Raw genomic sequence first — 12822 nt, forward strand, 5'->3', positions numbered from 1 at the left:
TGAACAAGGGTAACAAATACCTCCTCACCGTCATAGACATATTTTCGAAATTCGCATGGGCTCTACCTTTGAAGGCAAAAACAGGAACGTGCGTCACGGAAGTATTCAAGACAATTTTTCGCAAAAGCGGCGGCAGACGACCTCGGTTTCTGCACACGGACAAGGGGAAGGAATTTTACAATGCCGTATTCCAAAAGTTTATTCGGAAACACAACGTTCAACATTACTCAATCTTCAGTGACGTCAAGGCCGGAAAATCAAAATGAAATTCGCAACTTTTTCACGCAAGGTCGTCACAAAGGAATGGATTGTTTTTACCTAGCTCAAACGTTTTCCAAAATTCCAAAACAGTTACTACGCGACAACGCTAATTTCATATGTTTGTTTCGTCAAGATCACACCAACCTCAAGCACGCGTACGATGACTACGTAGGCGGAGACATGAACTACAATCAATTTCGGAACGTTGCTGCTCTTCTTGCTGGAACGGTGACGATTTCGGATTCGCGACGATCGACATGACGAGGAAACCCAACGACGGAAAATACAGAAACAAAATCAACGACTTTCTAAACGTTGCAACGTTTAGTTGCAAAGGCTATGGCAAAAGTACCAGTAGGTTGGTAACTTTGCTTTATGTACTGTAAGACAAGCCTCAAGCAAGATTGCCAGCTCCTTGCTTTAAGTTAGGTTAGACCAGAAAAGAACCTTGGTGATTTTTTTCGAGTAAAATGTTGGCAACACTGCAAAAAAATAGAGCTTATGCCTTACAAAAGAAATCCATTAAGCAAGATTGCCAGCTCCTTGCTTTAGGTTAGGTTAGACAAAAAAAAACCTTGGTGATTTTTTTCGAGTAAAATGTTGGTAATACTGTGTCCGAAAATAGGGGGGGGGCTTTATGCCTTACAAGAGCAAACCATTAAAGCAAGCCCCACCGAGCTTTACTTTCGGGCGCAGTGTTGGTTAGGTTAGGTTAGGTTAGGTTAGGTTAGGTTAGGTTAGGTTTTATGCACTGTAAGACAAGCCTCAAGCAAGGTTGCCAGCTCCTTGCTTTAGGTTAGGTTAGACAAAAAAAATCTTAGTGATTTTTTCGAGTAAAATGTTGGAAATACTGCCCCCGAAAATAGGGGGGGGGGGTTTATGCCTTACAAGAGCAAACCATTAAGGCAGGCCCCACCGAGCTTTACTTTCGGGCGCAGTGTTGGCAACACTGCGAGAAAAAAATTGCCAGCTCCTTGCTTTAGGTTAGGTTACCCCAAAAACCTTGGTGATTTTTTCGAGTAAGGAGTTGGCAACACTGCGCCATCTAGTGAGGATTATGCCTTACGAGAGAAATCCAGTAAGGAGATCCTCAGAAGATGTTGGTCAATTCCCCAACCTGCACTACTGCAGACAGTTGAATGTTCAAACGCCTTTGAAAGTGCCAGTTGTAGTGGTATCGATGAACTTGTAAATAACAAACCATCCTGTTTCGATGCTCCTGATGCTGAACAAATACCAGGTAAGCCTATTGACATATCAGTACATCCTTGTGACCCCGTGAATGCAATACCACATTACAGAACAGAATGTGATGTAAGGGTGAAATTAGGACCGTACCGACCAAACCTGGTGGTTTTCCCTAGAAGTAGAATAGGTGGGAAAGAAATGGCTTTTCAATCTAGCTGGTTTCACAGTTACAAATGGTTGGAATATAGTATAGCTGTTGACTCTGCATTTTGTTTTTACTGCAGATTTTTTGCTTTAAACAATGCATCAGTGAGAGGGCACCTTCATCAAGCATTCATTACACAAGCTTTTAAAAACTGGCATAGAGCAAACGAATGTTTTCGAAGTCATGAAAAATCTAAAGGACACCAGCAAAGCTTAAGTTCCTGGTCAAACGACAATAAAAATAAGCCCAATTGACATCCAATTTGATGAGTGTAAGAAGGCTTTTCTTTCAAAGCAAGAACAAACAAGACTGCAAAATCGACAAATCATGGAGAGGCTAATAAACATAATTCTTTGTCTTACAAAAGGAGGCTGCCCATTGAGAGGCCATACTGAGAATAAAGAAGCATACGACAGGGGGTTATTTCTAGATGTAGTTGAATTAATTTCCAAATATGACCCCATTTTGAAAGAACACTTAGTGAACGGGCCAAAAAATTGCACTTACTTAAGGCCACAAATTCAGAATGATCTAATTCGCGGTTTGAAAAATGTTCTTGTAAGGAAGCTAAAAACGTTATTACTTGTTACAAACGTGTGCATTATCGCTGATTAAACGAGTGATTGTGGTTATCATGAACAGATGTCTATAGTTTTTCGATTTTTTGATGTCATTAAACAGTTACCTGTTGAGCATTTAGTGGCTCTTCGTAAGTTATGTTCTGTAGATGCACAAACAATTTTCAATACGTTAGCACTAGTAGTGTCAGAGTTTGGTGTTGATTGGCAAAATGTTTTTCAGTTTGCTTCGATGGAGCCTCAACAATGTCTGGGACACTATCTGGGGTGCAAATGAAGTGCAAAGAAAAGAACAGTTCAATAATGTACGTTCACTGCTATGCTCATTGTTTGAATCTTGTACTTGTGGACTCATGTAACTCGCGACCCGAAAATAGACTAGTTTCAGATTTTTTGAACAATTCAATTCCTTTACGCTTTCATTGAAGGTAGTTCGTCAAGGCATGCAGTTTTTGAAAGTGTATGCCAGGAAATTGGTCTAAGTTTAAGAACACTGAAGTCTTTGTCAACAACGAGATGGGCGTGCCGTGCTGAAGCTGTTTCTGCAGTGGAAAGGAACTACTCTGCAATTATTTTGGATTTGGAAGAAATCACTCAAAACAGTCATCAGGGTGATGTGAGAGCAGAAGGGAATGGACTAAAACAACAAGTCAGATCGTTTGAGTTCGTCTTTTGTCTCACAATGCTGCATCCAGTCCTACAAATGATCGTGAAGGTTAGCAAGTTACTCCAAAGCCCAGATGTAAATCTACTTTCGGCTGTATCTAGTTTCAGATCGCTTCGAAATTCTGTGCAATCCATGAGAAATTCATCTCAATTCATGGAACTCTTCAACGAATCTATTAAGGTCTGTGATAGTCTGGAGATTTCAATTCCTCCAGTGAAGAGGCGCAAAATTGCAAAGACTCTTGACGAATCAGTCTGCTCGCAGTATTTGTACGAAACAAAGGAAGAGGCGAGGAGAATTTCTTGTTATTATCGTCTTTTAGACTCAGTTGTTTGTAGTATTGATGAGAGATTTTGTCAAGAAACTGTTGGGGTCATCAGTGCCATGGGAAATCTGGTTGACTTGAATGTAAAGGAAAATTCAAATTGTCAGGCGACGAGTTGGCAGCAGAAGTAAGACTTCTGAAAGGAAAATCCTCTGTACCTAAGGGAAGTTCTTCCGTTACGCTACAGGAGTGGTTTGAGTGGTTGGAGAAAGAAGAGAGAAATAAGATATTTACTGCATTCTACTCTGCACTACAGCGCTTTTCTTCTATACCTGTCACAAGCTGCACGTGTGAGAGAGCTTTCTCCAAGCTTACCCAAGTTAAAACTTTGATTGATTGATTTAGTTTATTTTACTTCGCGTTTTCTGCCTCTTGGCTAATTTGCGAAGATGGGGATGAGTGATGAAATGATGAAATTCATGAATGGGCATTCACAAACAACCAAACCCGACCGGGATTCGAACCCGGGACCCTTGGCGTCGCAGCGCGATGTGCTAACCACTCGGCCACAGGGTCGGGCTCAAGTTAAAACTAAATTAAGAGCAACTCAAATGCAGGATAGATTGGAAGCCCTGCTTTTGCTATTTGTGAAACAGGAAAAAGCTTCGTCTATTGATGTAAATGAAGTTATTGATGAGTTTAAGAACATTGTACCTTTTGACAGACGTCTCTTGTTATAGATGACGTGTATTTTGATGAATTTGTTTGTAACATTTATGAACATTTTTTGTGTGTAATTTCTATGCAATTTGATTTTTTCTACTACATATATTCAGAAATTTTCAACACTGTCATTTGGTGAATTTATATTCCTTTACAAAGATCAGTGCAGTTAAAGAGCCAAGTGATTGTATTGCAAAATATGCTATTTAAAAGGAACAAGACCTACTTGTTTTTTTTTTTATTTTCTGCACATCCAAATATAAAGTTCTAGCTACACCTATGCCTGATATTGTTTCTTTAACGTATCTATAGTATTTCAGGATTGTCTTCAATCTCAGAGCATTGGAAGGGGCAAGATGAATGTCTTGGCGCAGTTGTTAATTTATTCGAACTTCATTTGGTCTGTTGTCAAATGTATATATATATAATGCAACAGACAAACGCGAATTATTAAAACAATTTTTACTATTTTCACACATTGCAATATTCACAAATCCATTTTGGCACCACGTGGTTCTTACCGTAGAAAATAGTAAACAATGGCAACACTAAAGTTTCTGAAGTTTTCGGTTTCCACATAACTCGAACTTCGAGTAGTTTGAAAGTTGATTACATTTTAAGCCCTTCTCTGCTGGTACAATTCGGAAATATCTGGAGTTCGACGTACACTTTAGCCTTCAGATTTCACAACACACACACACACACACACACACGCACACACACAGAGAGAAAGAGAGGTGAAAAAACAAACAAATCAAATAGAAATTCACACGTCCGAAAACGGTAACCTCGCAAAGCGCTTATAAAAAACGTGACCGCGGCGAGCGAGTGTTACCAACTCTATTAGCCGGATGTATTAGATGTCTTAATAGACCGAACGCTCTGAAACGTTAATCTTCACATAATATGTCATTATGCTACAACGCTGGCAGTATACATTATACGTGGACATTTGTTCTTGCAGTTCGCAACACTGAGGACATCAGCAGACTTCGCCGATGGCACTCTGGCTTTATTTCAGCTCTTACCGATTGGAAAACAAAATTTCCTTTCATGTAAACTTGTCTCCCATTGGGTAATTCAAGGTAGCCTGTTTCTACTTGGACCCTTTGGTGGTTCTGGCTACAAGCTGGCAGGGTGTTGTGTCGCAGATGTTTTGTCAACACGCCGCAAGAGGGTGCGGATGGCCCCCATATCGGAAAAGGACGAACATCACGAACCTTGGAGGCTTGCAGGTTGATTCTATTGAGGTAACAGGGAAAAAATGAAGAACTACAAGTTAAAGAAATAATTTTGTAATCGTAATGCTGTGGGCCAGCACTGCTGACCTTGCTGTATTGAAGTGCACACGCATAGTGCTGCGTTAGGTTTTGTTTAGATCGACACAACAAATTAATGTCAGATAAAGTACATTTTAGAAAACTAACCATTTACTGTCATGTTGTGAGATACGCTCTGATATGACTACACCAGTTGGAATAACCAAAGAATAGGTAGCGTGATGACAGAATCTTTGTTTGAGTAAGCGACAAACAAAGAATTGTTCACCAGCAACAAATTTTCTTTGGTTATTATTATTGATTCATTGAGGTAATTTTTTGGGGGTGTTTCGGCACATGTGGTCATGTGGCACCCTTCAATGTGTACTGACATCCTTACTTAGAAGTTTAAAAAGGGGTGTAAAAAGCCCCTTTGGACCTGCACGAGACAAACACAACACATGGATCCATGGAACAAGCCTGTGTTGTTATCTCGTGCAGGTGCATCCCGGTGTCAAGCTGGTGCAAGAAAATGAACTTGAACCAAGTGGACGATAAGCGGTGTTCAAGTTCAGAAGATTCAACAAATGCCTTCATTTCATTAGTTAGCACACACCACGTGACCATGCACCACACAACACACCGCTCCAGAACGTGGTGCAAACGGTGCAGACACCCAATGCACTACGTGACACCAAATCAAAAAGTGCAGCGTACTAGAATGGCCTATTATGGATGATACCGAGACCTCATGAGCTTGAGAACTCGAAACGAAAAATGGGAACAGACATTTCAAGATGTCATTCTCATCCGGATCGTTAAAAGGGCATCTTACATCCTTCTCGAAATATCTTGCGGCAGGGAAGCGTATGCGCATCAAATTGCACATTTTAGTATTGACTTCCCTCACTATTTACGAAAATAGTAGAGCACACAGTCTCTACGCGATAGGCACGTCGAAGGATAGAAAAACTAAAACCTATTCAGGCACTAACCCCTTTTTCTCAGGAGCCGGCTTTTTTTTCTTTTTTTCAAGATTGTTTGTTTGATTTGGTGTTTTAAGTCAACTTTAAGTACAGTAAGGCTAATCGGGACTGAACCTACAGTTTAAAGTGGGATCCGAACGACAATGTGCCTCCATCGGGTTCGAACCCTGGACACCTTGATTACAAGGCGACGACGCTACTACTGCGCCATTTTTTTCAAATATGGTCTAAGAAATACATGAATCCAACTAAGATAAAGCTACACATTTTGAAATATATTAAAATATTTATTAATTAATACAAGACTGGATTAAAAGTAATTAATTCTTGCACCAGAGTGGCATTTTTAAAAAGGTTCAACCAGTAACAGCTTGAATAAGTATGCAATAGATTCTAATTCGTGAGTTGGACATTTAATAGTGGCAACACTGCTGTATATACACCATGAAACGAAACCGGTGCTTCTCGCTTATATACCACACATTAGTTTGATACCTAACCTACCTTCCAGTAAATGGATTCTTCCTTCCATCCCTAGGCGCATGCGCAGTGACGAGAGGAATAGAGTATCGTTGGAGTTGGCGGTCTAAAGTTGTGTAGTGTGTAGTCCGAACCCCACTAATGGGAAAGTTATGGTGATTCTCGTGTACGACTGTGATTGGGTTATATTAACGAATAAACGCGCGAGGGAGAAAGGACTGCAAACAGCAGCGCCCACTCGCTTTCTCCCCTTCTCTACCATTATGCGGGACGTTGCTCCACAGACTCCTGGGACGAAGTAGGAGACACGACTCTCCTCCCTATTCTTCCTCCTGTGAACACGCACCACCAGCGTACGTATGGAATTTTCAAGTTCATTTGGAAAGATTAACCCCACGACAAATTTTACTTTACAAGAATCACTTGTAACCCCACGAGAGGTAAACCACTTGTGGAAACCCCAGTGTGCAGCAGCTGTTGAAGAAATTCCAAGATTCTCCAGAACTTTTCTCAACTCCGCGCCCAGAACTCCTGGAAAGATGATCACTGGAGTTCCAGGCTGTCACCTTAAGGAATTTATCATCATCTGTTATCGCACACGTCACCTGCAAGGCAATCTGTCTTCGCAGACAGTAACTATGCAAACTGAAACTTCTCCTGCTAGAAGCCCGTAAGCCTTGGAAACTTGCTCATAGATGGCTCTGTATCTACCTGCTTAATCAAGCCTCTTATTGCCACGTTTTGTCGTATCCGTTACCAATAATTTCTTCCGGTTTTATAAGACATAACTTATATGAGAAGAACCGTTGAACTGTATTGTAGTCTGGGTTATCTTGCACTGTGCTATATCTTCAGTTTTACGAGTTTATGATTGATTTTGATAGTGTGTACACTGTGAATATACTGTACTTGATGCCAGCACTATATTTGAAATGTACTTGATGTTATTAACGACCCTTGTGTATTAAATATGACCATGAGGTGTAAAATCTGTTAACGAGTTGGACGATTGTGTATGTTTTATTAGTTTCTCAGATCGGAGAATTCATAACGGAGCAGTGCCGGATCTACAAATCTTGCCCCTCCCCCTCAAAATATTACTAAAGGCTCTAACTAACTAACTGTACTGACACACACACACACACACACACACACACACACACACACACACACACACACACACACACACACATATATATATATATATATATATATATATATATATATGTGTGTGTGTATTTAATATATAATACTTACATAAACATACATAATGTATGTGTATGTATGTATTCAAAAGTCCCTTAAGAGCCCGTCAGTGTCACTCGAAAAAAGCACCGGACAGATGTCATTTAATCTTCCTAGTCTTACCAATATTGATTCCATTTCCCACTTCGAACGCAAATCCATTGCATGGGAGACCTATTGAGACTTTGCTGGAGGGAGGGTTGCTCTGTCGAAAGAAGCAAACCACAAGGTTCCCTGTCCGCTACTCTCCCCCCTTCCCCTTATGCAGGTCAGAGTCTTCTAGACCTTTCTTTTCAGCCCCACTTTTATAACCCCGAGAGGGTCTCTGTGACAAGACAACACTTTTTCAGTGTCTGAAAGAAGAAAAACACACATTGACGAACATCGCAATCAATACAACTTACATGTAATAGAGCCAAGGACTATTTAGGGGAGGCGGGGTGGGGTGTCCAGGGAGTCCGAATCTTCCACGAGAGACTTACGAAGTACTAAAATTAAATAATGTAAATATGCTTGTTTTGTTTAGCATCTGTCGTATAATCGAGAGAGGTGTATTTCCGTCAAACATATTCTAAGGGAAGGATTACATTGGGGTCAAACAACTTTGGATGACTGTATCAAATAAGATTTATGCCAACCACTACCTAAGTAAATATGCTTAAATATTAAATTAAGTGCTTTACTTTTCGTCAAATGGATCTAGCATCCTTTTTCCTTATTCAATAAATATTCAATTCCTTATCTGTTTCACAATCACCTTGCCAGGGCAGTTGTTTTTATACAAATTGAAGCGATCTTAACTATTCATGAGCTAGATAATGAATACGTGCTGTTATATTCCTATTCTTATGCCGTCTTTTCCCATTCATGTGATAACAATATTAATTAATATTTTAATATTATTAATTTACCGTTATTTTAATTTGTTTTTATTATTAAAAGAAGGTACCAACATCATAGGCGTGCGCAGACCCTCTTAAAAGGTGGGGGGACAAAAGCCTTGAAAATTAAGTCAGATCGGGAAAGAAAAAACTCATTTTATGTCACTGTTTTAGTTTTTTGCATTGATGTGATATATATATATAGTATGTGTGTTCGCACGCGCGCGCGCGTGTATATTATATATACAGTATATATATACCTAGGTATTAACATATTATTTATATACATTACGTAATCTATTCATTCGCCCCTTAACAAACCAACAACAAAAATTATATAAATTGTCTCTGAAATGTGAGCGCTCGTTTTCCTCCAAACCAAACTGTTATAGCAGCAACTATGAAACTGCGAGCGAAGCGAAGAAAATTTTTCGATCCAAATTTTTGAAAGCTGAAAACAGTATTGATTTAATAGGGCACAAACATTTCATGGGACGCCATGGTATTCTCTTTTACAATTTTTCTCAATCAGATTGTTCGGCTCCCAGGGCCAACTCCCGCTACTTCCTAGCTACGGCTCGGAAGTTGACAAGACTGCAAGAAAAGCAGGTACCGCGAGCGAAGCGAGAAAGAAAATTTTACGAAATGTATTTTTATTTGTATAAAATTTAAAGTCGAGGGGACAATTGCCCCTCTGTGCCCCCTGCAGGTGATCCTGGCCGTCTGGAAGAAATATTGCAAGATGGACGTGAAAACTAATTTAGTCTTGAGTATCCTTTTGTCCTGCTACTAGTAGATTCTGCTAGTCTTGCTTGATGAACGGACACCCATACCCAAGCTAGGATTTGAACCCAGGACCTCTGGCGTCGTAGCGCGATGTGCTAACCACTCCGCCACGGGGGGCAGCTTTTCTGATTGTAGTTTCTCATTCGAGTATTGGCAATGAACATAATTGTCAGCGATGTTTTCTCAATCCTTTCATCGTTACATCGTTACTGAAAACATCCGAGAGGCAAAAATACGACATTAAGGAATTAAAAGACTACAGAAACTACCTAACTCTTAAATGTTAAGAATTAGAAAGATTATAAGTGAACCTTGTCACGTGCCAGTTTCGATGACACAATGAAGGTTGCAAGGAGGAATGGTTTCTCGGAAGCGACGATAGATGGCAGCACGCCATATAAAGAAGAGCAGAGCTCATTGTACAAACTAGGAGCGGAGAAGAGCGATTATATATATTATAGTAAATAAAAAATATATAAAGGAAGAGTATAAAAATTATAGAAGGAGTGAATAAAATGTTGTATATAGCAAATTAAGATAATTAAGAACATGCTCATATATGAAACGTTTAGGAAAGTCATTAGGTGAGCAAATGAATTCAGAAATGTATCTCTTTTTATTTTCCTGACGAGGAGAACATCGTCAGTGTTTTGGTTGTTTGTCACCGGTGGCGCTGTGTCAAATTAGACGCCCCGAAGCACTTTTCGGTTGCGCTTTTTGTATTAGTCGCACTGGGCCATTGGCAGCGCTGGTTATTAGCGATCCTGGTTATTCCCCTTTGGTCGTTAAATAGGAGGTGGCGCTATTGTCAGTTTAGTCGACCCTACTCTTTCTACAAGTATAGCTCGTATTGTTTGACAAAGAAGCGGGGGGAAAGCGAGCACATAAATAAGATTCCGCTTTAAAGGAAGATAATAAATTAAACGAAGAAAAGAAGAAGAAGCCTTTTCGATTATCAAAGAAGAAGAAGCCTTTTGATAATAAAAGAAGAAGAAGCCTTTTCCATATTAAAAGAAGAAGAAGCCGTTTCCATATTAAAAGAAGAAGAAGCCGTTTCCATAATAAAAGAAGAAGAAGCCTTTTAGAAGAAGAAGAAGCCGTTTCCATAATAAAAGAAGAAGAAGCTTTTTCCATATTAAAAGAAGAAGCCTTTTCGATTATACATATATATATATATATATATATATATATATATATATATATATATATATATATATTCTGTGTATTTTGTCAAGTTCTCAGAATATAGATCTGCATTTTACTATATCCTCTTGGCTATAAAACGCTTTCTTATTTGGAATTCTCAAACAAAGAACCTATCCCCCTGAGATTAAATATCTGTAGCCGTGGTAAATAACATGTAAGTACGTACCCACAAGGGGCGTAGCATTAGTGGCGACCAACGTTGCGGCTAGCAGAATTGTGACTAAGAAAGCAAAGAGAGAGAAAGCCAAGATGGAGGAAGAAAATAAAATTGAAGGCGAGAACAGAGAAACTATAATGAAGGATATGTAAGATAGAAATGAAATATTAAACTGCTGTGGAAAAGAGGGAAATAAGGAAGAAATTATCCATGCAGCTCATGCAAAGAAATGAAACATTGGCTATGTCAGAAGATAAGAAGAGAAAAGTACATAGGAATAAGTGAAAGAGGAGATTACGTATGCAAAAATTGCAGAGAAGAAAGGATAAATGAAAAAGAAGAGAAGAAAAGGGAAAAGGAAGAAGAGAAAATGAAAGAAAAACCAAAGAAGACAGAAGAGGTGAACATGATAGAAATGTTCCAGAAGTTATCGATGCAGATAGATGAAAGTAGGAGAGAATTAAAAGAAAAGTTAGAGGAAAATAATGAAAAGATGGAAGAAAGGCTCGAGGAAAATAATGAAAAGATGGAAGAAAGGCTCGAGGAAAATAGTAGGAAATTGGAAGCCTCGAGGTCCGAAACTCATGAGATGTTCTTGAGATTGAATGAAACGTGTGAAGGAAATAGAAAGTCGTTGGAAAGAAAGATAGAAGAAACAACGTTGTTAATCGAGAGTATAAGTTTAGATACAAATAGAAGAATAGAAGAGGAGGTTACAAATCTCAGAGAGGAAAATAAACAAAGAAACGAATATTTGGAGAGAAAGCTGGTTGAAAGTAAATCTCAAATAGAATTAGCCGTTTCAAGAATAGAAGAAAACGAAAGCAAGATAGACGAAGCTAAGCTCCTGATAGAGGATAGAAGTTTGGAAATGAGTAATAAAATCGAAAGGGAAGTTTTAAAACTCAGAGAAGAAAACTCGCATGGACTTCAAGAAGCTCAAGAAAAAAACTCTAAGTATAGAAAAGGAGATTGTGGAAAATCGAACCAAAATGAATGCAGCAGATAAGAGAGGAAAAGAAATGGATAGAAAAATAAACGGAACAATATCCAGGATGGATAAGACAGAGAAGCGAATGGAAGAAGTGGAAAGAAGATTAGGGAATATATCAGTAAAAGAAAGGAAAGATAGATCCAGCTTTCGATGCAGCGAGGAAGATACTTATATCAAAAAAGAGATAAAAGAAGAAAGCTCTAGCGATGAGTCTACAACAGAAGAAGAAAGGAAAAAAGATTATGGGAAAAGATCTCACCAAAGGAGAAAGAGAAAGTGGAAGAGTAGTGAAGAAGGAAGCAACAATGAGAAATTTTTAGATACTCTAGAAGAAGAATATAAAGGCTGTGAAAGATATAAATCAAGGATACCTAGACCACAGGAATTACAGCATATGCCTAAATTTAATGGAAATATATCAGAGAAATGCCCAAGGAAATTCCTGAAGGAGCTTACCACGAACATACGTTTAATGAGAATCCCAGATCACATGACTCTTAGTCTCATTGATACGTGTTTCGAACAGTCAGCAGCCGGCTGGTACCAATTAAACCAACACAAATTTAAAGACTTTCGAGAATTCAGTAGAAAGTTTTTAGATTACTATTGTAGCAGAGACATCAAGGAAAGGCAATTGGAAGCTCTAAAACGAAAATACATCGACTGGTCGAAAATTGAAAGTCTGGAGGAACGTACATGGGAAACCTTGAGAAGCTTTAAGAATTTGAAAGAAGGATGCAGCGAAGAGGAATTAGTGAAACAAGTAATCCAAACGCTACCAGTAAGAATCCAAAGAGCCATAGCAGCGGTGAAAATAAAGAAAGTGGATGACTTAATAGAATACCTAAGGAGAGAAGATATGCTGAAGAAAACTCAAAACTCTTGGGATAGAGAGAGGAATGACAGGGATGGTCGACCTTATTCAAAGAGACGTTATGATG

The sequence above is a fragment of the Lepisma saccharinum genome, chromosome 8, assembly GCF_977018435.1.
Source record: "Lepisma saccharinum chromosome 8, izLepSacc3.1, whole genome shotgun sequence".
Taxonomy (NCBI): Eukaryota; Metazoa; Arthropoda; class Insecta; order Zygentoma; family Lepismatidae; genus Lepisma; species Lepisma saccharinum.